Here is a 23687-nt window from a genome sequence, read left to right as displayed (position 1 = left end):
TGAATAAAGACATTGTTTTTATCAAGGGGCTGCCTGAATCTTTTGATGACGAGAAGCTGTTCCCGCCACACCAGCACCATCTACTGATTCTGGATGACATCATCTTCCAAGCTTCGGATAACCCCGAAGTGGTCCGAATATTCACCCAATATAGACATCATAAAAATTTAAGCGTTATAATGCTAACGCAGAATGTATTCCATCAGGGCAAATTTAGCCGTACTATTAGTTTAAACAGTAATTATTTGATTTTGTTCAAAAACCCCCGTGATAAACAGCAGGTGAGTGTCCTGGCGAATCAAATTTCTCCCGGCAACCGGAAGTTTTTCCTGGAATGCTTTGAAGATGCTACAAGAGAGCCGCATGGGTATTTACTGGTAGATTTGACACCTTCATGCCCAGAACAATATAGACTACGTACAGGTGTACTACATAACCAGTGGCCTGTCGTTTATATACCCAAACAATAAAACGATGACGAGGCTTTTAAAAACAAACGCACCGTTACTCAAATCTCTGTTTACATCCAAACCGGCCAAACGTAAGCATTTGCTACTCAGAGGCCCTAGTAGTCTGGTGAAAGCGTTATGTGAGATTGCTCTAAATCTTCTTAAAGGACATGTACCCTTAAAATCAAAACTTTACAAGAGACTTAAAAAGCAAAAGAAAAATATCCGCTTTTTGGCTGATAAGAAAAATACTTTGAAGAAGAAAAGAGCTGTGTTAGTTCAGAAAGGTGGTTTTATATTACCGTTGCTGGCCGCTTTCGCACCTGTTCTCGGGAGTGTCATTAGCGGCTTTATGAGCAAATCATAAAAAATGAGTTTGAAAACGGCTCAGAAAATGTTCCTGATTTCACCTTATCAGTTCGAGAGGCTGAATCGACCCGCTCCGACCATCCGTGATACAGCAGAGCATTCTTTGGATGAAGAGATGAAACAGGTTTTGGATAATAAAAATTTAAATCAATATGAAAAGATCAAAATTTATCAGACCTTAATGCAGCGTTACATGGGGCTGGTCAAACAAAAAGACTCCGAGCAAATTCCTATTACGATTCGCAACGAAGCCAATGAGGAGGGAGAAAGAAAGACCGGAGATGAGACCACGATCGAGGTGACAGGTAGACGCTATGAGGATATCTTGGACGCCATAGGTCCACGTTTTCGGCGTAACGCCAACTATGTGCTGAAAAGACTGTCGGCAGAAGATGTAAGCTGGACACCGTTAAGTGAATTTATTTTTAGAGGGAAAACTATCAAAGGCTCCCATATGAGCGATCTGTTGAGACATTTGTGTGCGAGTGGGAAAAAAATCAACGAGAAACCGATAGGATGGAGTGAATTTCTCCGGACGCTAGCCCGATTAAACCTGCCGGAAACAAGTATCTCCAACCCCTTGGCTCGCGCAGATTTTAAACGTTTGAAATACGCTACAGGTGAAGATGCGGATGTTTCTTTTGCAGAAGATGTAAACGTGATGAGTAAGAGAAAAAGAAAAAGAACGTCGCCGATAGTAAAATGGGTTAGTTATTAGATGATACTCTATTGTTGTTAGTGAAAAAAAAAACACATGACTCTGTAACTCTCTTTAACAATGTTTATTGAATAAAAGAGATTTTTATAAAACATTAACACGGTTTCAGACAATGACATTTTTTAAATTTATGCAATGAACATGATGTTTGCCCGCCGCACATCCGGTCTGGCCTTCGACATTTTTTGACAAACTCACTAACCATGGCGTCGTTATGGAGAGGATCCGAATTGTAATGAGTCAACACTTCGCGATAGGTGAGGCCCCGCCCACGTTGACTTAGATAATACACGCAATGTTGACCGCAGGTGTCTGTGAGCTCGTGTTGCAACTGCCCGTTCTGATAGTCGACCCGTTTAGAATGCTTCTTCAGAAATCTGTATATACTCGACGGGTAGTACGGGCTGTCCGGTGGCAGACCAAAAGGATCAAAGAATGTGGCCGAACCGTCCGATTCTAAAGTCAAAGCGAGCCAGTGCTCACCGGGTAAATGTCTTGGATGCGTGTTGACGATGTAATATTTTGGAGGCGGGTCTCTGACGTCAGCTAACTCATCCGATGCGAAAACACCCCCGAATAATGCTCTCTGCATCCGGGTCATAATCATGTCCAGTTCACGACCGTTCATAGTGTTAATAATAGTCCATCAATACTTCCCTCTTAGCATTAATTTCGATAAGCGAATCGTATGCAGCATATACGACAAGGGTCGCGGTATGTGGTAATGGGGTTCTGAAGCGCAAATCGAGTCTCAGGACCCCGTTATTCACAGGTGACAAAGCCCCGGAATCATCTACCTGACTTAAATTGAAAACAAAAAGTGAGTAGCCTTGACTAAAATCCTGTTGATCGATACAAAGAGGTAGGTCTTTCAGAAAACGTCCTGTTGCTGTGTATAAATTATGAAATTCACGTGTACATATCCCAGCTTCGAAATTGGGCTGAAAAGCTTTGGCAGGTATTTGTCGACCTTCGTGGCTGAGAGCTAAATACTCTATGTTATAATGCAAAAAATTAAACGGGTTTAAATCTCTCCGACCCATGAAACTGTTGTGGTTTACGAGAGCTATTACAATTTGCTTGGGGATGTGGCCGAGGAATAGATTATCCTGATGACAAATTCGTGAGTTTTGTGGTATACTGAAGGTCTTCATATTGATTCTGGTCAACGGATAAAGGGCGTTACCTTTCTGTAAAGCGGCGGCGTGACCTATCGCCACAGCCGGTGAAATTGATACTTTTTTCACAAATAACGATGCTCCTAGTATTTTGAGACACGAATCACTGTCTGGAGCGCTCATGAGACAGAAATCATCAGAAGCTCTAGTTAACTTTAGACGTAGATCCACATTATTCAATAGATGGCGTTCGGAAAAGAAAATATCTCCATGAAGCGGCCCCGTGAGATGGAATTCACGTGAGCCGGCAATCTGCTGTGCGCGCCGCACAAAACCAGCGTTAGCCACGCCCTCTTCGACCGAAATCGCGTCCATACGCCCCCTAGTGTCCATAGCGAACATTCCTGCTGTGAATTGTGACTCCAAAGAATCTTTTGAAAAATTTAACAGCAGATCGATGATGGATCTGTATGCGTGTGTAGCACTAGATTGTGAGATTAACCGCCCACCCAACGAAATATCTAATTGACTAAAAATTGTGTTTATAGGGAAATTCACGATGCCGACTTGCTCCTGCGGTGGAATATTTGTCCCATCCCTACGCGTCACCTTTGCACGGAGATGTAGTAAAGTGTCAGATAAATCTAAATATTTTGAGCCGTCCCCGGGGATAAAGAACTCTATAGGCCCCTGATCCACAATTGCTGACAATGGCTGGAATTCGACATATGAGCTATCTTCTATGGAGAATTGGGTCAAGGGAGCGCTAAAAAGGTCCAGACTTGATAAAGTCGCCTCGTGGCTCTTGAAATGTAGAAGGGCCATTTTTTAAGAGAAAATATCTGTCTTGCGTCTTCTCCGCTTTTTCCTGACAACTGGTCTGAGACCGGTGGAGCGTCTTTTCCTTTTAACGGTCCTCTTTCTCCGCCCCCCAGGGTGGATCGTCCCACGTGACAATACAGCAAGCCCGGAACCTTCTTGCTCGGGGCCTTGTTTCTGGTGGATTCTTTGAATGACGCGCCCCGCTACATCCGTTGCTATGTTTTTAGCGGCGGCTTGGAGATGTGGCTTCGCCAAGTTAAACCCGTTTTTGAACAAAGGCATCACGAAACGAAATAATTTTGCAAAAATAGATCCTACACCTCGTCCGTACTGAACCGGTGCGCCCGCAAAACCGGCTTGAAAAGAGCCCCCCACTTGTGTTTCGTAATAATCGACAAAACGGTACAAATCAGGGTGCATTGACGATGACGTCATTTTTTTTTTATTTCGATCTAAAATGCAGAGTGAGAATAACCTTCCCGTATTCGAAATCTAACGGGTTGTTCTGTTAATTTTTTTTTTATTTCGATCTAAAATGTAGAGTGAGAATAACCTTCCCGTATTCGAAATCTAACGGGTTGTTCTGGTCTGATCGCAGGTAAACCGAAATGGTTTCAATATGGCTCCTGCACACATCTAAATAGTAAACCGGATTAAAAGTCCTGTTCACAACTTCTCCGTAATTCCCTTCTATCGGTAGAGTTCGAAGCATGGGTGCGTACGCGTCGCCAACTGTCTGATGGTGGATGATGTCTGTGTAGATGAACATAAAATATGATCCGGCTCTTATATCGGCAGGATGTTGTGCGTTGACGCCTTCCGGTTTAAGTGACAGCCAATTCTCGGGATTTATCCCGACAATATACGCCAGGGGGCTCTTGAACATAATTCTCAATCCTTCTTCGCCCGAAAACATGAATCTTTGTTTATGTTGATCAAATCGGACGTCAATCTTTTTGCAACTCGCTTTAGTTAATAGAGTTTGAATGTCCAAAGCTAACGAGTCATAATTTTGATAAACACCTCCCCTTGTTTTGAGCATATGTCGAGTTTCTGAGTCGTCTTGGAATGTATCACCTCTAGGGAGCGGATTTTTAGGTTGTTTTAGATAAAAGTTCCGTTTTTTCTCAGGGACGGTTGGTATTGTGTTGACGTACGATATTTCGCACAGGCCAACCTCCCACGAGCCTTTTAAATCAATATGTTGAGCCAGCTCCGTTTTAAATTCTGTGAGCGTGTTTGCACTAAAAAGATGTACACTTGCGTTTGACGCTAATGTGACGTAGAATTCTCTCTGGTGGTCACCCATCTTGTAATTTCCACAGAATGGCCGTTTTAGAGATCGTCAGATGTTTTTAATACTCTTTGTGGGTACCCAACTGTCGAATTTGGATGGCCAGCCCACCCAGTGGACGAGGGACTCGCGTTTACCTGACACGGTGCGTGATTTAAGAATTTTCTGTATGCGAAAAATTTTATTTTTTTTTATTTGCACTTTTTGTAATTCCGCCTCGTAGAAACTCCCTTCTACAGGCATACCATCCAAATCTGATATTTTATAGACGGGAGGAACGCGGTGGAGACGCTGTCTTATTGTGAAAATTTCATCCGTGTAAGTTTGTAAATAACCTTTTTCAAAATTCCCTTTTATTTTGGAAATTCGCACAGTGTCGCCCGGTGCGAACCGGAACTTGTTCTCCCGTCGGAAAGGATTTCGTGCGTAGAGGTTAGTGAAAACGACATTCTTATTCTCCTCGTTTACAGCGTTAGGTGCCATTTTTATACTGCTGTGAAAACTGTCGTTATAACTGACAATAAAATCCTGAATTACATTCACGTATCTGTGTGTGTTCTTAGCTGTGAAATACCTCCACATGCGGGATTTTAATGTTTTGTTGAATCTCTCGACCGTCTGGGCTTTAGTGTCTGAGACGGTGGAAAAATGTGTAATATTGTGCTTTCTCATTAATTTCTGGAAATGTTTGTTAAAAAACTCCGTCCCTTTATCTGTTTGAAGGCGTAATGGTGAACCGCTAACTGCTAGGATATCTTCAAATGCTTCGCTAACGTGGGTACCTGTTTTTGCTTTCAAAACGCGTACATACGCGCGTTTCGAAAATATATCGATTACGGTTAGTAAATATTTATAGCCATCGTTGTAACGCGCAAGTGATTGCAAATCGCATAAATCTGCCTGGAACTGTCTCATAGGCCCTCGAACAAAAACTTTATTTCTAGGAAAAGTTATTCTGGCTGGTCTGTGTAAAGTGTATGCGTCCTGATCGGATAAAAAAGCTTTTACTTTTTTAATGTTGGTGTTTTTACAGCTATCCACCGCCCCTCTATGCAGGCGTCTCTCTCCCCCAAAACTAGCTGGATTCTCAGCAGAAAAATAGAGTTTGTGAAGACACCTGTCGCCACCCATTGTTAGATCAGTTCTGGCGGATAACAGATTGTGACGCTGTTAATAAAACAAACAGGTATGATATCTTACGATTTCGAATTGAATAAACACAGAGAAACGGTCACTTTTCCGATCACAATAGTTTATTACAGAAAAATCAAACTAGTTCTTAAAAATTAGCTGCCCCCCTCTGGCCTCACACACACACACACACACACTGAGCTTTTAGGCCTCGTCGGCGCAGTTAATGGAGATGAGCAATTCGGAGACCACGGCTGGAGCGTTGTCCTCGGTGAAAGTGGACACCAGCACCTCGGTTACGTCCACAAAGTCCTTATCTTGCACCTTGTTTTTCGCCACCTTTATGTTACCGCGACGGTTCACCAGCGCCTTAACAAACCTTTTGAAGTTCTCGTTGGATAGGTTTTCCAGCGCGTCCAACACGAGCCCCTTTTTAGTGGGCATTATTTCAAATTTTAGCGGGGAGTTAAGTCGAGAAGTTAGTAAACGTGCGAGATGAGAGGTCCGAACGCACTGCTGCTGCTTTGAGCGGTCTCTCGCTTTCGATTTGGTTTTTTTTTTTTTTTTTTCCCCCTGTGTAGGCGTGTCTCTCGCCCTAAAACTAACAGGATTCTTAGCAACAATTATAAAGTCTCTGAAGACAACTCATGCCATTGAATAAACACAGAGAGACAGTCACTTTTCCGATCACAATAGTTTATTACATAAAAAAAAAAAAAATCAAACTAGTTCTTAAAAAAAACATTACTAGTAAACGGAAACACGTGTAAAACATGGTAAAAACATCTTTCTATAAATCCTAAGGTTTAACATAACGCAGGAATGAAGATAGCATAGTTGGTGTTACTTTAAACTTTTTTAGCTGGCCCCCTGTTACATCTAAAAGTACTGTTAGGAAAGCCTTCAACCGGCTCCACATTTTTTTCACAATACCTCCCATTCTGTTTTTCCAAACGTTCTGAATAATAGAGCGACTTCGCTGCTGCTCAACACAGTGTCACGCGCTTCTTGTTTTATCGCACGGAGCCGTGTAAAGATCTTGCACTCGTGAGCTAGGTCATGTAGAATGGCAGAAACAGAATTGCGAATGTTTATAAGGGGTGCAGAGGTTTTAAAATAGAAAAACATTGTCGACAACGTGTGGAGGAAGTCAGCATTACACAACTCAGCCATCACTGTTTCATAATTCGCGTAGAAATAAAAGTCTCGATCCTCAACATACAAGCACGTGTGCGCCATTTGGCTGAGATCATCAAGAGCACATCCGTCACAGTTAGATTTAGCATGCTTAATCAATGCATCATACAAAAGATGAACAACCATCAGTTTTAGACGTGTGTAATCTTCAATAACCAACCAATTAAGTGGTTCGACACACATATTATACTCTGAGCCTTGCTGTGTGTTGATTTTCCCAGGCGTCGAGCTCATCGAAGGAACGACCCCAAACTCAAGGGCCTGCTGAGGGTCATCACCCTCCTCAAAATCAGCGGGCTGGTGCGATTCTGCCTCTTCGAGTAAGACTCTAATGTCAGCAGCAGTCAAGTTGGGCAAATCCATCCCGTTTTCAGGATAGCGTGCGCAGGCGTCATCAAACAATTCGATGGCTCGTGACGAGGACCACGGTTCATGCTGTTGCGGTCTCTGCTGCTCCTCCTCCTGCTGTTGCTCCCCCGAGGTTTCAGGGGTTTCAAACACGTCAAAAGTTGATGACAAGGCTCCATAGAGAGAATCGGGTTGCAGATCGTCGAGGCATATGGGTGAGAGGCATTCGCTCGGGTCGGGTGTAGGTAGTGGAAGAATCTCAAACCTTTCCGCCCATGTCTCAGGCAGCGCTGGTGTTGGTTCCGGCGATGCGATGAAAGTTGTGTCAGCATCGTCGGCTTCGGCCTCAGAGTTTTCAGGGGTGGACCAGAATGTGATGTCAGGCCCATGCTCCATAGGTATAAAACGTGGTAAAAGTCTTCTGGCAAGCATTTTTTGGGCCATTGTCTTTCCACCGTCTCTGCGTGTGTGAAAGAGAAGTCTGGGGACCTGGCTTTATAGAGTTATGCTAATGACTATCACCCCCTCAACTTTCATTGACTGCAGGTGAGAAAAAGATGGAGACTAGGAGGGGTTAGGAGGAGGAACAGAGTCTTGTGTGTTGAAGAGGGCCTGGGGTTTAAACTTAATTTTTTAGTAAGGGTTAATCTAAAGCCAGTTTACGTTTCACTCCGACGACATTTGTCCAAACACGGCTTGATAGAAAAAGCCCTGTAATACTCTCACCATAAGCTTGCATCTTCTGATCCCATTCGGATAACGGTATATTCAAAATTGTCTGGAAAACACCGCATTCGCTGTTGAACACTTCAAGTTTTAGAAACATTAAATCGATTAGCTCTCCGTCTTCTACCCCATCAACAGTTTGAGGAGAAACTTTCAGCCGGAAAAAACATCTCCCGCTGGCTGTGATTTTTGAAATCCAAGTTGCATTCAGCTCACCTTCTAACCCGTATTCCTTGAGAAATTCAGTCAAAACCTCTGGCAAGAGTTGATTTAAGACAGCCCAGTCATTCGAGTTCAACGAGCCAAACGCACCTGTCTGCTCACAAGTGTTGTTGTTGTTGTTGATGTTTGAACCGGAGCTCTCTTGGTTTCTCATGAAGAAAGACAACTCACCAGTCTCGTAAAAAAAACTAAATCCCCATAGAGTCTCTGGTGTTAGCTGCCAGCTCCGTTCAAGTTTTTCTGTAGGCCTTTGTTGCATGCGCCTGAGATACATTTGCTTCTTTCTAGGGGCATCTAGCAGGCCATCGGGGCCTCTGCGGCAAAGATGGATACTGACCGGCGTTTCTGCTATCATGATTCGAGCTTCAGGTTTGCAGTTTAACACCACAGCTTTAGCTCTTTTTTCTATGAACTATCAGCACGATACTCTCGCGTAAATATACGAACAACAGGTCCAGCCCCTCTCTCAAACCACACCTCTGTGTATCACGTGTTTTTTTTTTTTTTTTTTTTTTTTTTTTTTTTTTTAAAAATCAGGATATGTTTTAAACTTAGACAGCCTTCATAAAAAACAGAGGCCTTCGTCTGTCTCCCTCCAAAATTAAACGGTTCAAACAGTCTCTACAGCATATCCTTGGCCCCAGTAATACCGACTCCGCTATTGTTTGTCAAATTACATTAGAGATAACTTGTGACTTGTAACAGTGTGATTTTCTCAACAAAAGCCCTTTGATCCTCTAAACCAATGTTTACCAAATTACATGCGTCTCTCGCTTTTCAGATAACTTTGGCTGAGCTATTGATTCTCAAATTATATGCGACTCTCTTCCAGCCAACTTTGACACCTATAATGTTGCCTCCTGTCACAAACCCCCCACCCTATCACAAACACCCCCCTCCCCTTCGCCTTCTCAACAAAAAGGCTCCCCTTCAGTCTCACACGTACGGGCCGGATGCAAAGGTAGCTCAGAGGGCTGTTAGCAAAGCTAGCACAGGTGCTCCACCTGTCTTGATTCATAAAAATACATGCCCATACATATCCACATCTTAAAAATGGCGCCAGCAAACCAAAATGGCGACAGTCAAAGATGGCGCCGTCACGACTGGCGCCATCTTGATGCCACCAACCCGCTAATGAATTTATGACCCCCAATAAAATACGTCATAAATCAACATCAATAGATCATAAAATTTTATGACTTCCTAACTCATTTGCATATGAATAGACATCAAAGCCTGCTGCCTTCTATTACTCTCTCTTGCGCGAGTGTGCTGGCCGCTGGAAGTGCAATGAGGCTCTGCAGTCTCCTCCGCGGAAGTCATAAACAGCCGATTCGCTAGGCGGGAGCTTATTTCGGCCACTTGGCGCGTGCACACGGCCTCCCGGTGGAACCGGGTGGCGTGCGCGAGTGTGCTGGCCGCTGGAAGTGCAATGAGGCTCCGAGATCTCCTCCGCAGTACTTATAAACAGCCGATCCGCTAGGCGGGAGCTTATTTCGGCCACTTTGCGCGTGCGCACCGCCTCCCGGTTGTTCCGGGCGGCGTGCGCGAGTGTGCTGGCCGCTGGAAGTGCAATAAGGCTCCGCGATCTCCTCCGCGGTGCTTATAAACAGCCAATCCGTTGGCGGGAGCTTATTTCGGCCACTAGGCGCATGCGCACGACCTCCCGGTTGTTCCGGGCGGCGTGCGCGAGTGTGCTGACCGCTGGAAGTGCAATGAAGCTCTGCGATCTCCTCCGCGGTGCTTATAAACAGCCGCTCCGAGAGGCGGGAGCTTATTTCGGCCACTTGGCGCATGCGCACGTCCTCCCGGTTGTTCCGGGCGGCGTGTGCGAGTGTGTTTGCCGCTGGAAGTGCAATGAGGCTCCGCGATCTCCTCTGCGGTGCTTATAAACAGCCGCTCCGCTAGGCGGGAGCTTATTTTGGCCACTTGGCGCATGCGCACGTCCTCCCGGTTGTTCCGGGCGGTGTGCGCGAGTGTGCTTGCCGCTGGAAGTGCAATGAGGCTCCGCGATCTCCTCCGCGGTGCTTATAAACAGCCGATCCGCTAGGCGGGAGCTCATTTCGGCCACGGCGCTTGCGCACGGCCTCCCGGTGGAGCCGGGCGGTGTGCGTGAGTGTGCTGGCCACTGGAAGTGCAATGAGGCTCTGCGATCTCCTCCGCGGTGCTTATAAACAGCCAATCCGCTAGAAGGGAGCTTATTTCGGCCACCTGGCGCGTGTGCACGGCCTCCCGGTGGAACCGGGAAGCGTGCGCGAGTGTGCTGGCCGCTGGAAGTGCAATGAGGCTCCGCAATCTCCTCCGCGGTGCTTGTAAACAGCCGATCCGCTAGGCGGGAGCTTATTTCGGCCACTTGGCTCGTGCGCACGGCCTCAAGGTGGAATCGGGCGGCGTGTGCGAGTGTGCTGGCCGCTGGAAGTGCAATGAGGCTCTGCGGTCTCCTCCGTGGTGCTTATAAACAGCCGGTCCGCTAGGCGGGAGCTTATTTCGGCCACTTGGTGCGTGCGCACGGCCTCCCGGTGGAACCGGGAAGCGTGTGCGAGTGTGCTGGCCGCTGGAAGTGCAATGAGGCTCCGCTATCTCCTCCGCGGTGCTTATAAACATCGGCTCCGCTAGGCGGGAGCTTATTTCGGCCACTTGGCGCGTGCGCACGGCCTCCCGGTGGAACCAGGAAGCGTGCGCGAGTGTGCCGGCCGCTGGAAGTGCAATCAGGCTCCGCGAACTCCTCTGCGGTGCTTATAAACAGCCGCTCCGAGAGGCGGGAGCTTATTTCGGCCACTTGGCGCATGCGCCCCTCCCGGTTGTTCCGGGCGGCGTGCGCGAGTGTGCTTGCCGCTGGAAGTGTAATGAGGCTCCGCGATCTCCTCCGCGGTGCTTATAAACAGCCGATCCGCTCGGCGGGAGCTTATTTCGGCCACTTGGCGGGTGTGCACGGCCTCCCGGTGGAACCGGGTGGTGTGCGCGAGTGTGCTGGCCGCTGGAAGTGCAATGAGGCTCTGCAGTCTCCTCCGCGGAGCTCATAAACAGCCGATTCGCTAGAAGGGAGCTTATTTCGGCCACCTGGCGCGTGCGCACGGCCTCCCGGTGGAACCGGGAAGCGTGCCCGAATGTGCTGGCCGCTGGAAGTGCAATGAGGCTCTGCGATCTCCTCCGTGGTGCTTATAAACAGCCGATCCGCTAGAAGGGAGCTTATTTCGGCCACTTGGCTCGTGCGCACGGCCTCAAGGTGGAATCGGGCGGCGTGTGCGAGTGTGCTGGCCACTGGAAGTGCAATGAGGCTCTGCGGTCTCCTCCGCGGTGCCTATAAACAGCCGGTCCGCTAGGCGGGAGCTTATTTCGGCCACTTGGTGCGTGCGCACGTTCTCCCGGTGGAACCGGGAAGCGTGCGCGAGTGTGCTGGCCGCTGGAAGTGCAATGAGGCTCCGCTATCTCCTCCGCGGTGCTTATAAACAGCCGATCCGCTAGGCGGGATCTTATTTCGGCCACTTAGCGCATGCGCACGGCCTCCCGGTTGTTCCGGGCGGCGTGCGCGAGTATGCTTGCCGCTGGAAGTGCAATGAGGCTCTGCGGTCTCCTCCGCGGTGCTTATAAACAGCCGGTCCGCTAGGCGGGAGCTTATTTCGGCCCCTTGGCGCGTGGGCACGGCCTCCCGATGGAACCAGGAAGCGTGCGCGAGTGTGCTGGCCGCTGGAAGTGCAATGAGGCTCCGCGATCTCCTCCGTGGTGCTTATAATTGCCGATCCGCTAGGCAGGAATTTATTTCGGCCACTTGGCGCGTGCGCACGGCCTTACGGTGGAGTTGGGCGGCGTGTGCGAGTGTGCTTGCCGCTGGAAGTGCAATGAGGCTCCGCGATCTCCTCCGCGGTGCTTATAAACAGCGGCTCCGCTAGGCGGGAGCTTATTTCGGCCACTTGGCGCGTGCGCACGGCCTCCCGGTGGAACCAGGAAGCGTGCGCGAGTGTGCCGGCCGCTGGAAGTGCAATCAGGCTCCGCGAACTCCTCCGCGGTGCTTATAAACAGCCGCTCCGAGAGGCGGGAGCTTATTTCGGCCACTTGGCGCATGCGCCCCTCCCGGTTGTTCCGGGCGGCGTGCGCGAGTGTGCTTGCCGCTGGAAGTGCAATGAGGCTCTGCAGTCTCCTCCGCGGAGCTCATAAACAGCCCATCCGCTAGGTGGGAGCTTATTTCGGCCACTTGGCGCGTGCGCACGGCCTCCCGGTGGAACCGGGTGGCGTGCACGAGTTTGCTGGCCGCTGGAAGTGCAATGAGGCTCTGCGATCTCCTCCGCGGTGCTTATAAACAGCCAATCCGCTAGAAGGGAGCTTATTTCGGCCACCTGGCGCGTGTGCACGGCCTCCCGGTGGAACCGTGAAGCGTGCGCGAGTGTGCTGGCCGCTGGAAGTGCAATGAGGCTCCGCAATCTCCTCCGCGGTGCTTGTAAACAGCCGATCCGCTAGGCGGGAGCTTATTTCGGCCACTTGGCTCGTGCGCACGGTGTCAAGGTGGAATCGGGCGGCGTGTGCGAGTGTGCTGGCCGCTGGAAGTGCAATGAGGCTCTGCGGTCTCCTCCGTGGTGCTTATAAACAGCCGGTCCGCTAGGCGGGAGCTTATTTCGGCCACTTGGTGCGTGCGCACGGCCTCCCGGTGGAACCGGGAAGCGTGTGCGAGTGTGCTGGCCGCTGGAAGTGCAATGAGGCTCCGCTATCTCCTCCGCGGTGCTTATAAACAGCGGCTCCGCTAGGCGGGAGCTTATTTCGGCCACTTGGCGCGTGCGCACGGCCTCCCGGTGGAACCAGGAAGCGTGCGCGAGTGTGCCGGCCGCTGGAAGTGCAATCAGGCTCCGCGAACTCCTCTGCGGTGCTTATAAACAGCCGCTCCGAGAGGCGGGAGCTTATTTCGGCCACTTGGCGCATGCGCCCCTCCCGGTTGTTCCGGGCGGCGTGCGCGAGTGTGCTTGCCGCTGGAAGTGCAATGAGGCTCCGCGATCTCCTCCGCGGTGCTTATAAACAGCCGATCCGCTCGGCGGGAGCTTATTTCGGCCACTTGGCGCGTGTGCACGGCCTCCCGGTGGAACCGGGTGGTGTGCGCGAGTGTGCTGGCCGCTGGAAGTGCAATGAGGCTCCGCAGTCTCCTCCGCGGTGCTTATAAACAGCCGATCCGCTAGGCGGGATCTTATTTCGGCCACTTAGCGCATGCGCACGGCCTCCCGGTTGTTCCGGGCGGCGTGCGCGAGTATGCTTGCCGCTGGAAGTGCAATGAGGCTCCGAGATCTCCTCCGCGGTGCTTATAAACAGCCGCTCCGCTAGGCGGGAGCTTATTTTGGCCACTTGGCGCATGCGCACGTCCTCCCGGTTGTTCCGGGCGGCGTGCGCGAGTGTGCTTGCCGCTGGAAGTGCAATGAGGCTCCTCTATCTCCTCCGCGGTGCTTATAAACAGCCGATCCGCTAGGCGGGATCTTATTTCGGCCACTTAGCGCATGCGCACGGCCTCCCGGTTGTTCCGGGCGGCGTGCGCGAGTATGCTTGCCGCTGGAAGTGCAATGAGGCTCCGCGATCTCCTCTGCGGTGCTTATAAACAGCCGATCCGCTAGGCGGGAATTTATTTCGCCCACTTGGCGCGTGCGCACGGGCTTCCGGTGGAGTTGGGCCGCGTGTGCGAGTGTGCTTGCCGCTGGAAGTGCAATGAGGCTCCGCGATCTCCTCTGCGGTGCTTATAAACAGCCGCTCCGGTAGGCGGGAGCTTATTTCGGCCACTTGGCGCATGCGCACGTCCTCCCGGTTGTTCCGGGCGGCGTGCGCGAGTGTGCTTGCCGCTGGAAGTGCAATGAGGCTCCGCGATCTCCTCCGCGGTGCTTATAAACAGCCGATCCGCTAGGCGGGAGCTTATTTCGGCCACGGCGCGTGCGCACGGCTTCCCGGTGGAGCCGGGCGGTGTGCGTGAGTGTGCTGGCCGCTGGAAGTGCAATGAGGCTCTGCGATCTCCTCCGCGGTGCTTATAAACAGCCAATCCGCTAGAAGGGTTCTTATTTCAGCCACTTAGCGCATGCGCACGGCCTCCCGGTTGTTCCGGGCGGCGTGCGCGAGTATGCTTGCCGCTGGAAGTGCAATGAGGCTCTGCGGTCTCCTCCGCGGTGCTTATAAACAGCCGATCCGCTAGGCGGGAGCTTATTTCGGCCACTTGGCTCGTGCGCACGGCCTCAAGGTGGAATCGGGCGGCGTGTGCGAGTGTGCTGGCCGCTGGAAGTGCAATGAGGCTCTGCGGTCTCCTCCGCGGTGCTTATAAACAGCCGGTCCGCTAGGCGGGAGCTTATTTCGGCATCTTGGTGCGTGCGCACGGCCTCCCGGTGGAACCGGTAAGCGTGCGCGAGTGTGCTGGCCGCTGGAAGTGCAATGAGGCTCTGCTATCTCCTCCGCGGTGCTTATAAACAGCCGATCCGCTAGGCGGGATCTTATTTCGGCCACTTAGCGCATGCACACGGCCTCCCGGTTGTTCCGGGCGGCGTGCGCGAGTATGCTTGCCGCTGGAAGTGCAATGAGGCTCCGCGATCTCCTCCGCGGTGCTTATAAACAGCCGATCCGCTCGGCGGGAGCTTATTTCGGCCACTTGGCGCGTGTGCACGGCCTCCCGTTGGAACCGGGTGGTGTGCGCGAGTGTGCTGGCCGCTGGAGTTGCAATGAGGCTCCGCGATCTCCTCCGTGGTGCTTATAATTGCCGATCCGCTAGGCAGGAATTTATTTCGGCCACTTGGCGCGTGCGCACGGCCTTCCGGTGGAGTTGGGCGGCACGTGCGAGTGTGCTTGCCGCTGGAAGTGCAATGAGGCTCCGCGATCTCCTCCGCGGTGCTTATAAACAGCGGCTCCGCTAGGCGGGAGCTTATTTCGGCCACTTGGCGCGTGTGCACGGCCTCCCGGTGGAACCGGGTGGTGTGCGCGAGTGTGCTGGCCGCTGGAAGTGCAATGAGGCTCTGCAGTCTCCTCTGCGGAGCTCATAAACAGCCGATTCGCTAGAAGGGAGCTTATTTCGGCCACCTGGCGCGTGCGCACGGCCTCCCGGTGAAATGTGCTGGCCGCTGGAAGTGCAATGAGGCTCTGCGATCTCCTCCGCGGTGCTTATAAACAGCCGATCCGCTAGAAGGGAGCTTATTTCGGCCACTTGGCTCGTGCGCACGGCCTCAAGGTGGAATCGGGCGGCGTGTGCGAGTGTGCTGGCCACTGGAAGTGCAATGAGGCTCTGCGGTCTCCTCCGCGGTGCCTATAAACAGCCGGTCCGCTAGGCGGGAGCTTATTTCGGCCACTTGGTGCGTGCGCACGTTCTCCCGGTGGAACCGGGAAGCGTGCGCGAGTGTGCTGGCCGCTGGAAGTGCAATGAGGCTCCGCTATCTCCTCCGCGGTGCTTATAAACAGCCGATCCGCTAGGCGGGATCTTATTTCGGCCACTTAGCGCATGCGCACGGCCTCCCGGTTGTTCCGGGCGGCGTGCGCGAGTATGCTTGCCGCTGGAAGTGCAATGAGGCTCTGCGGTCTCCTCCGCGGTGCTTATAAACAGCCGGTCCGCTAGGCGGGAGCTTATTTCGGCCACTTGGCGCGTGCGCACGGCCTCCCGGTGGAACCAGGAAGCGTGCGCGAGTGTGCCGGCCGCTGGAAGTGCAATGAGGCTCTGCGGTCTCCTCCGCGGTGCTTATAAACAGCCGGTCCGCTAGGCGGGAGCTTATTTCGGCCACTTGGTGCGTGCGCACGGCCTCCCGGTGGAACCGGGAAGCGTGCGCGAGTGTGCTGGCCGCTGGAAGTGCAATGTGGCTCCGCTATCTCCTCCGCGGTGCTTATAAACAGCCGATCCGCTAGGCGGGATCTTATTTCGGCCACTTAGCGCATGCGCACGGCCTCCCGGTTGTTCAGGGCGGCGTGCGCGAGTATGCTGGCCGCTGGAAGTGCAATGAGGCTCCGCAATCTCCTCCGCGGTGCTTATAAACAGCCGATCCGCTAGGCGGGAGCTTATTTCGGCCACTTGGCTCGTGTGCACGGCCTCAAGGTGGAATCAGGCGGCGTGTGCGAGTGTGCTGGCCGCTGGAAGTGCAATGAGGCTCTGCGGTCTCCTCCGCGGTGCTTATAAACAGCCGGTCCGCTAGGCGGGAGCTTATTTCGGCCACTTGGTGCGTGCGCACGGCCTCCCGGTGGAACCGGGTGATGTGCGCGAGTGTGCTGGCCGCTGGAAGTGCAATGAGGCTCTGCAGTCTCCTCTGCGGAGCTCATAAACAGCCGATTCGCTAGAAGGGAGCTTATTTCGGCCACTTGGCGCGTGTGCACGGCCTCCCGGTGGAACCGGGTGGTGTGCGCGAGTGTGCTGGCCGCTGGAAGTGCAATGAGGCTCTGCAGTCTCCTCCGCGGAGCTCATAAACAGCCGATTCGCTAGGCGGGAGCTTATTTCGGCCACGGCGCGTGCGCACGGCCTCCTGGTGGAGCCGGGCGGTGTGCGTGAGTGTGCTGGCCGCTGGAAGTGCAATGCGGCTCTGCGATCTCCTCCGCGGTGCTTATAAACAGCCGATCCGCTAGGCGGGATCTTATTTCGGCCACTTAGCGCATGCGCACGCCCTCCCGGTTGTTCCGGGCGGCGTGCGCGAGTATGCTTGCCGCTGGAAGTGCAATGAGGCTCCGCGATCTCCTCCGCGGTGCTTATAAACAGCCGATCCGCTCGGCGGGAGCTTATTTCGGCCATTTGGCGCGTGTGCACGGCCTCCTGGTGGAACCGGGTGGTGTGCGCGAGAGAGAGTAATAGAAGGCAGCAGGCTTTGATGTCTATTCATATGCAAATGAGTTAGGAAGTCATAAAATTTTATGATCTATTGATGTTGATTTATGACGTATTTTATTGGGGGTCATAAATTCATTAGCGGGTTGGTGGCATCAAGATGGCGCCAGTCGTGACGGCGCCATCTTTGACTGTCGCCATTTTGGTTTGCTGGCGCCATTTTTAAGATGTGGATATGTATGGGCATGTATTTTTATGAATCAAGACAGGTGGAGCACCTGTGCTAGCTTTGCTAACAGCCCTCTGAGCTACCTTTGCATCTGGCCCGTACGTGTGAGACTGAAGGGGAGCCTTTTTGTTGAGAAGGCGAAGGGGAGGGGGGTGTTTGTGATAGGGTGGGGGGGTTTGTGACAGGAGGCAACATTATAGGTGTCAAAGTTGGCTGGAAGAGAGTCGCATATAATTTGAGAATCAATAGCTCAGCCAAAGTTATCTGAAAAGCGAGAGACGCATGTAATTTGGTAAACATTGGTTTAGAGGATCAAAGGGCTTTTGTTGAGAAAATCACACTGTTACAAGTCACAAGTTATCTCTAATGTAATTTGACAAACAATAGCGGAGTCGGTATTACTGGGGCCAAGGATATGAGAAAGACCTCTTTGATGCGTCATCAACATACGACCAAAGTTATCCGATTTACCGCGACACGTGAGCTCATAGGCGTGGTCTTATCCCCGCCGAATTTAAAAGTTTGGTGCGGATGAGCATCATTTTGGAGAAGACAAGACAAGGGAAGCCATCACTCTGACGAACAGAATCGAAGCGTGTCAAAAAGTTGTTTTCGAGAATGGTTAAAGGTAAGTCATTTTACTACATTTCTCACAATAATGACAATAATAATAACAAATAATAATAATAAATAATAATAATAAGTTATTTTTATAAAACAAGCTGTATTGTTTATATAATATTTGCAGACAACATCGTTTTTGCCGATGTCCACGCATCTTTTGACGACGATTTTAGCGACGTTTACCTAACACAATCAGACTACGGTGAGTCAATAGCGCATCTAAGATAGTTCTTATAGAGGGTATTAGTTACTGATTTTATTTTTTATGTCTGTATCAGATCTCGTGGCCGCGGCCACTAGAAAAAGCGTTCGGCCGACACAAGCTGCTTTCGACCGCCATATTGGAGCAGTGGAAACGACAGAGTCAGAGCGACCAGCTGTATCAGAGTCACGTGTTACTGTTGAAACCAATCCGACTGCACCCCACACCAACCGACAGGAGGCAGCGACGGATTCTGAACTACTTGAGGCTCTATCTACTTACGAAGCTTTAAACCATCATCATCAAGAGTCGACAAACAAAGTTGGAGGTATTCCTTATATTTTTTCTATCTTTATGTGTTATCATACTTGCTATTTTCGGTATTATAAAGGATTAACTTACAGGTGAACATCGTGACACCGAGCCACAGAGAGAGAGGAAGAGGAGGAGGAAGAGGAGGGGGCACCCCTTCTACAACATCCACCACTCAAACAGCAGGGGGCCTCTAAGGTGTCGGGGTAACTGTATCTACAAAAGACGGTTACAAGAGTGCTTTAAGATTATACGTGCTCTTACAGATTTAGCCGAATCAAAATAGGTTTGTGTTGTTTCTGCTGTGTTTTGTAAAAGAAAATATAATGGATCATTCAAACCTTACGTCGACGGAGTCGGATTTCTTAGCAAACATTTCTGAAATAGATTTGCCATCATTTAACGGGGGAAGCCAAAGAAGTGACACACCACAGCTAGATTTATCAAACGTTAACAATGTGTGTACGAGTCAAATAACAGATTTGCTCAACAATGTGACCGTTGCTTTGTCAGAGGGGGAGAGACCAGACAGTCCTGTTATTCTCACTCATTTACAGACTGTCATAGATGAATTGAACAACCGAAGCCCGAATGAAGGTGGACAGAGTCCTACACAAATCCCGTCACAATTGCTAAACATGATAGCAGAATTAAACAACCATGCTAATGACAGCGACGGGCGTATCAGTCCTGACATTCCTATCCAGTTGCTAAACATCATCCAAAATCTAAATACACAGCCTCTGGTTGACCCGTTGACCACTAACTCTCGCGATTCATCACCACCGGCTGCTATTGACGCCGTTCGGCCGATATTTCAGCCTAACAACTGTGCTGTTATAACTGATCATGAAATAGACGTTATTGATGACAACACATCACCGTTTCAACACACGCCCCAACAATCTAACAACGGTTCTGTATTAGCTGACCAACGCGGCGGTTCGGTTGTAATCAACAGGCCGCATTTCAACAATGTAGAGGTGAGACGACGGCTAAATATACCATCGCAACAGAACATTAATGATTTTGCAACCTTCTACCTCCAGATTGAAGACAGAATAGATGATGTCTTGCAAGAGGTAGCTAGCAGGGCGCAAACAGGTGATGTAATTCAGATAGAGCTCGCGGCTGGTAACGATAGAGCTCACATCTGCCCGCAAACTACTGATATAAACTCTATCAGAGATAATGTATCAAACCTGCTTGAACGTTTAGCCCAATCAAATACAGAGCTTCTGGCTGATGAGAGCTTAGAGCTCATTGTACAAATAGTCACTCCATTGCGTGGTGGTGGTGGAGTGCGTCGAAGGCTGCTGAACACTACCAACAGAGAGATTTTGAGGTTGAAAAAACGACACCTACACATACCTCGTAATAAAGACAATAATTTGTGTTTCGCTCTCTCGCTAACCTATCTGCTAAATGACACGCTGACAACAAAACAAGCCACGAGACACGCACGGCTCTTACAGGAGAGCGTAGGATTGGATTGTCAAACACCTGTGAGTCTGGGCGATGTCCATAAATTTGAGAAAGTCCTCAAACGGAAAATAACTGTAATGTATCGAAAAGAGGACTGCCGCCCCATGACCTTTTTCGACACGCGTTACCCCAAAACAGATAACGACACTCTATTTGTCTTAAACCTCGAGGGCCACTATTACGGCGTGAAAGCTATTGAGGCCTTTGTGGGCCACGCATTCTTCTGCAGGTATTGTTACAAAGGGCATGCCAATTGGGAACAGCACCATTGTGCAGGACACTGTGGCGTTTGTCTTGATCCATGCTGTAAACAGCGACGGTTTAAACCTATCATCTGCCCCGACTGTAACAAATCTTGTCGTAATGAGGAATGCCTTATCAAACATAAAGAGTCCCGATCAATGAATCGTGCGAGCAACTGCGCTTCATACAAAAAATGCTTGGAATGTGGTCTCCGGTATTATGTGAAAGCTGATGGTACCGGTGCTAAACATCGCTGCCCCGTTAAAAAATGCGCAGTGTGTGATGAGATCATAAATCAAGATGACGCCTTATTGAACCCCCACATGTGCTACATTCAGCCCATCAAACCTCAACCACCGTGCAAAAATGTAGTCTACTACGATTTCGAAACTTATGTAGACACAAACGGTTTACACAAACCTTTTCTCATCTGCTGCAGATCGAATAGACTGACGAAGCATTGGTATGGCACAGATTGTGTTGATGAATTTCTCAGATTTTTCCGAATGCCACGGTTTAAACAAACTACGTTTGTTGCACATAATGCGAGAGGTTTTGATTCATACATACTGATAAGGAGAATGCTCGAATTAGGTCTCAAACTCGACATTCTGATGCAAGGGAGTAAAGTTCTATCATTTGTCGATTTAGACACAAAATCACGATTCATAGACTCTCTCTCATTCTTGACGATGCCTCTAAGCGCAATGCCTAAGGCCCTGGGGTTTGAAGACAAATCAAAGGGGTACTTCCCACACAAATTCAGCTCTTTAGAGCATCTAAACTACGTCGGGTGTCACCCTGACCCCATGTACTACGGCACCGAGCGAATGTCACCCTCCCAACGATCAAAGTTTGACGAGTGGTATGCCAAAGAAGCTAGCAATGTGTTTGATTTTGCTAAACAGGCAATAGCCTACTGCGAGAATGATGTTGATCTGTTAATGCAAGGGTGTGAAAAATTCAGGAGTGAGTTTTTTGAGGCCACCGGAACAGATCCATTCAATGCAGTAACAATTGCGTCGGCGTGCATGAATGTTTTCAGAGCTAATTTTCTGACCCCTCAAACACTAGCCATTACACCATCAGACAACTATATGCGTCAGTACAAAGCTTTCTCACACGATTCTATTCAGTACATGCAATGGATCATGCACAGTCAAAATATCCAAATTAGACATGCATTGAACGGTGGGGAAGTTAGGATAGACAACTACTTTGTAGATGGTTATTGTGAAATCGGGGGCGTAAAAATAGTGTTTGAGTATTTCGGTTGTTATCACCACGGCTGCGCAGAATGCTTCGACCTCTCTAAAATATGCCCGACAACCAAACGCCCTTTTCAGGAGAGGTTTGATAAAACACAAAAGAAAATTCAGGATCTACAGCTTAGACAGGATGTGTACCTTGTAATTATGTGGGAGCATGAATGGTTGCAAATGAAAAAGATGGACATAGAGGTGAAGGAATTCCTTAAAAAATCCAAATTTCCTACACCGCTCAAACCGAGGCAGGCTCTTTTTGGGGGCCGAACAAACGCATTCGTTTTAAAATACACGGCAGAGCCAGACGAGCGTGTGTTGTATGTTGATGTGACATCATTGTATCCTTTCATCAACAGTACAGCCACCTACCCAATCGATCATCCAACGATTATCCACGGTGATTTTAAAGACCCTAGGTCGTATTTTGGTTTCATCAGCGCCACAGTCAACCCACCCCGTGGTTTATATTTTCCCGTCCTACCGTTCAAAACAGCTAAAGGTAAACTCGTCTTCACACTGTGTCGTACATGCGCCGAGTGTAACAACCAGCAGACGGCGTGTACACATAGTGATGAGCAAAGATCGTTGACAGGTGTTTGGACAACCCCTGAATTTGTTAAGGCACTAGATCTCGGGTACACGGTTGCGGAAATTACAGAAGTGTGGCATTACACAAGAACGAGCGACACAATTTTCCGTGATTACATGCGAACATTTCTAAAAGGTAAACAAGAATCTTCAGGTTATCCAGCTCACGTGGTCAACCAGGCTGATAGAGAAAGATACATAGAAGAGTATGCCGTTCATCAAGGTATCCAACTCGATCCTTCCAAAATTGCTGTAAACCCTGGCAAAAGACAAGTGTCAAAACTCTGTCTTAACAATCTGTGGGGAAAACTAGCGCAACGTGACAACATGGTAAACACAAAAATTGTGACAAAATCAGAGGATTTTTTTGAGCTTCTGTTTTCAGGTCTGTACAATGTGAAATTCTTCCATTTTATCAATGAGAAGCTCTCAATTGTGCAGTATTGTATCAACACAAACAATGAGATCCCCGCCTCAAAAACATCAAACGTGGCTGCAGCGTGTTTCACAACAGCCTATGCACGCTTAAAAATGTACAGCTATTTAGAAATTTTACAGAGGCGTGTCCTTTACACCGATACAGACAGCCTTGTGTACACTGTGAAGCCAGGTGAAAGTGTTCTCCCTCTAGGTGATTATCTGGGTGATTTGACAGATGAGCTTTCGAACGACAGCATTTTAGAATTCGTCTCAGCCGGTCCCAAAACATACGCTTACAAAACACGAGGATCATCTCAGACGGTCATGAAGGTGAAGGGTATCACACAAAGTCACGAAAGCGCTCGCAGCATCAATCTCGATAGCATGCTCAATTTGGTTCAAGGGTACATAGATACAGCATGTGGAAACTCAGATGTGCTATACGCCCCCCAACATAACATCGTTCGCGATAAGAGAGGGTTTCATCTCAGAAACATGTCATTTTCCAAGCGGCTTCGTGTGGTGTACGATAAAAGAAGGCTGCTAGAGCGAGGCACCACTGAACCGTTTGGCTACTGATATTTCTATCTATCCATACGTGTGTCTACGTGTGTGGAAATGGCTTTTAATCAGATTGAATTCGACCCCAGATTAGAACTTCCTTTCTCATCTTTAGTCGCAGGGCCTTCAGGGTGTGGGAAGACTTTCTTTGTAAAAAATGTATTGCAAAATCCTGAACATGTTCTAAGAAAAAAACCTGATAATATTGTCTGGGTTTATACAGCATATCAACCAATGTACGATGAACTCAAAAACCTGAATAAAGACATTGTTTTTATCAAGGGGCTGCCTGAATCTTTTGATGACGAGAAGCTGTTCCCGCCACACCAGCACCATCTACTGATTCTGGATGACATCATCTTCCAAGCTTCGGATAACCCCGAAGTGGTCCGAATATTCACCCAATATAGACATCATAAAAATTTAAGCGTTATAATGCTAACGCAGAATGTATTCCATCAGGGCAAATTTAGCCGTACTATTAGTTTAAACAGTAATTATTTGATTTTGTTCAAAAACCCCCGTGATAAACAGCAGGTGAGTGTCCTGGCGAATCAAATTTCTCCCGGCAACCGGAAGTTTTTCCTGGAATGCTTTGAAGATGCTACAAGAGAGCCGCAT

The 23687-nt window shown here is 49.5% G+C and overlaps 1 long non-coding RNA gene across 1 annotated transcript; it reads left to right on the top strand.

Moving 5' to 3' along the window:
• Positions 1-17573: 17573 nt before the first annotated feature.
• On the top strand, positions 17574-23348 carry LOC148390173 (uncharacterized). Its single transcript, XR_015861879.1, has 4 exons — positions 17574-17994; positions 18115-18192; positions 18269-18520; positions 18597-23348. It is a non-coding gene; the product is annotated as an uncharacterized LOC148390173 (long non-coding RNA).
• Positions 23349-23687: the final 339 nt, after the last annotated feature.

Source organism: Syngnathus floridae, chromosome 12 (assembly GCF_059516105.1).
Source record: "Syngnathus floridae isolate MCC-2025c chromosome 12, RoL_Sflo_1.0, whole genome shotgun sequence".
Classification (NCBI taxonomy): Eukaryota; Metazoa; Chordata; class Actinopteri; order Syngnathiformes; family Syngnathidae; genus Syngnathus; species Syngnathus floridae.
Note: the sequence above shows the minus strand (reverse complement) of the source record. Positions and strands in the feature narration are given on the sequence as shown.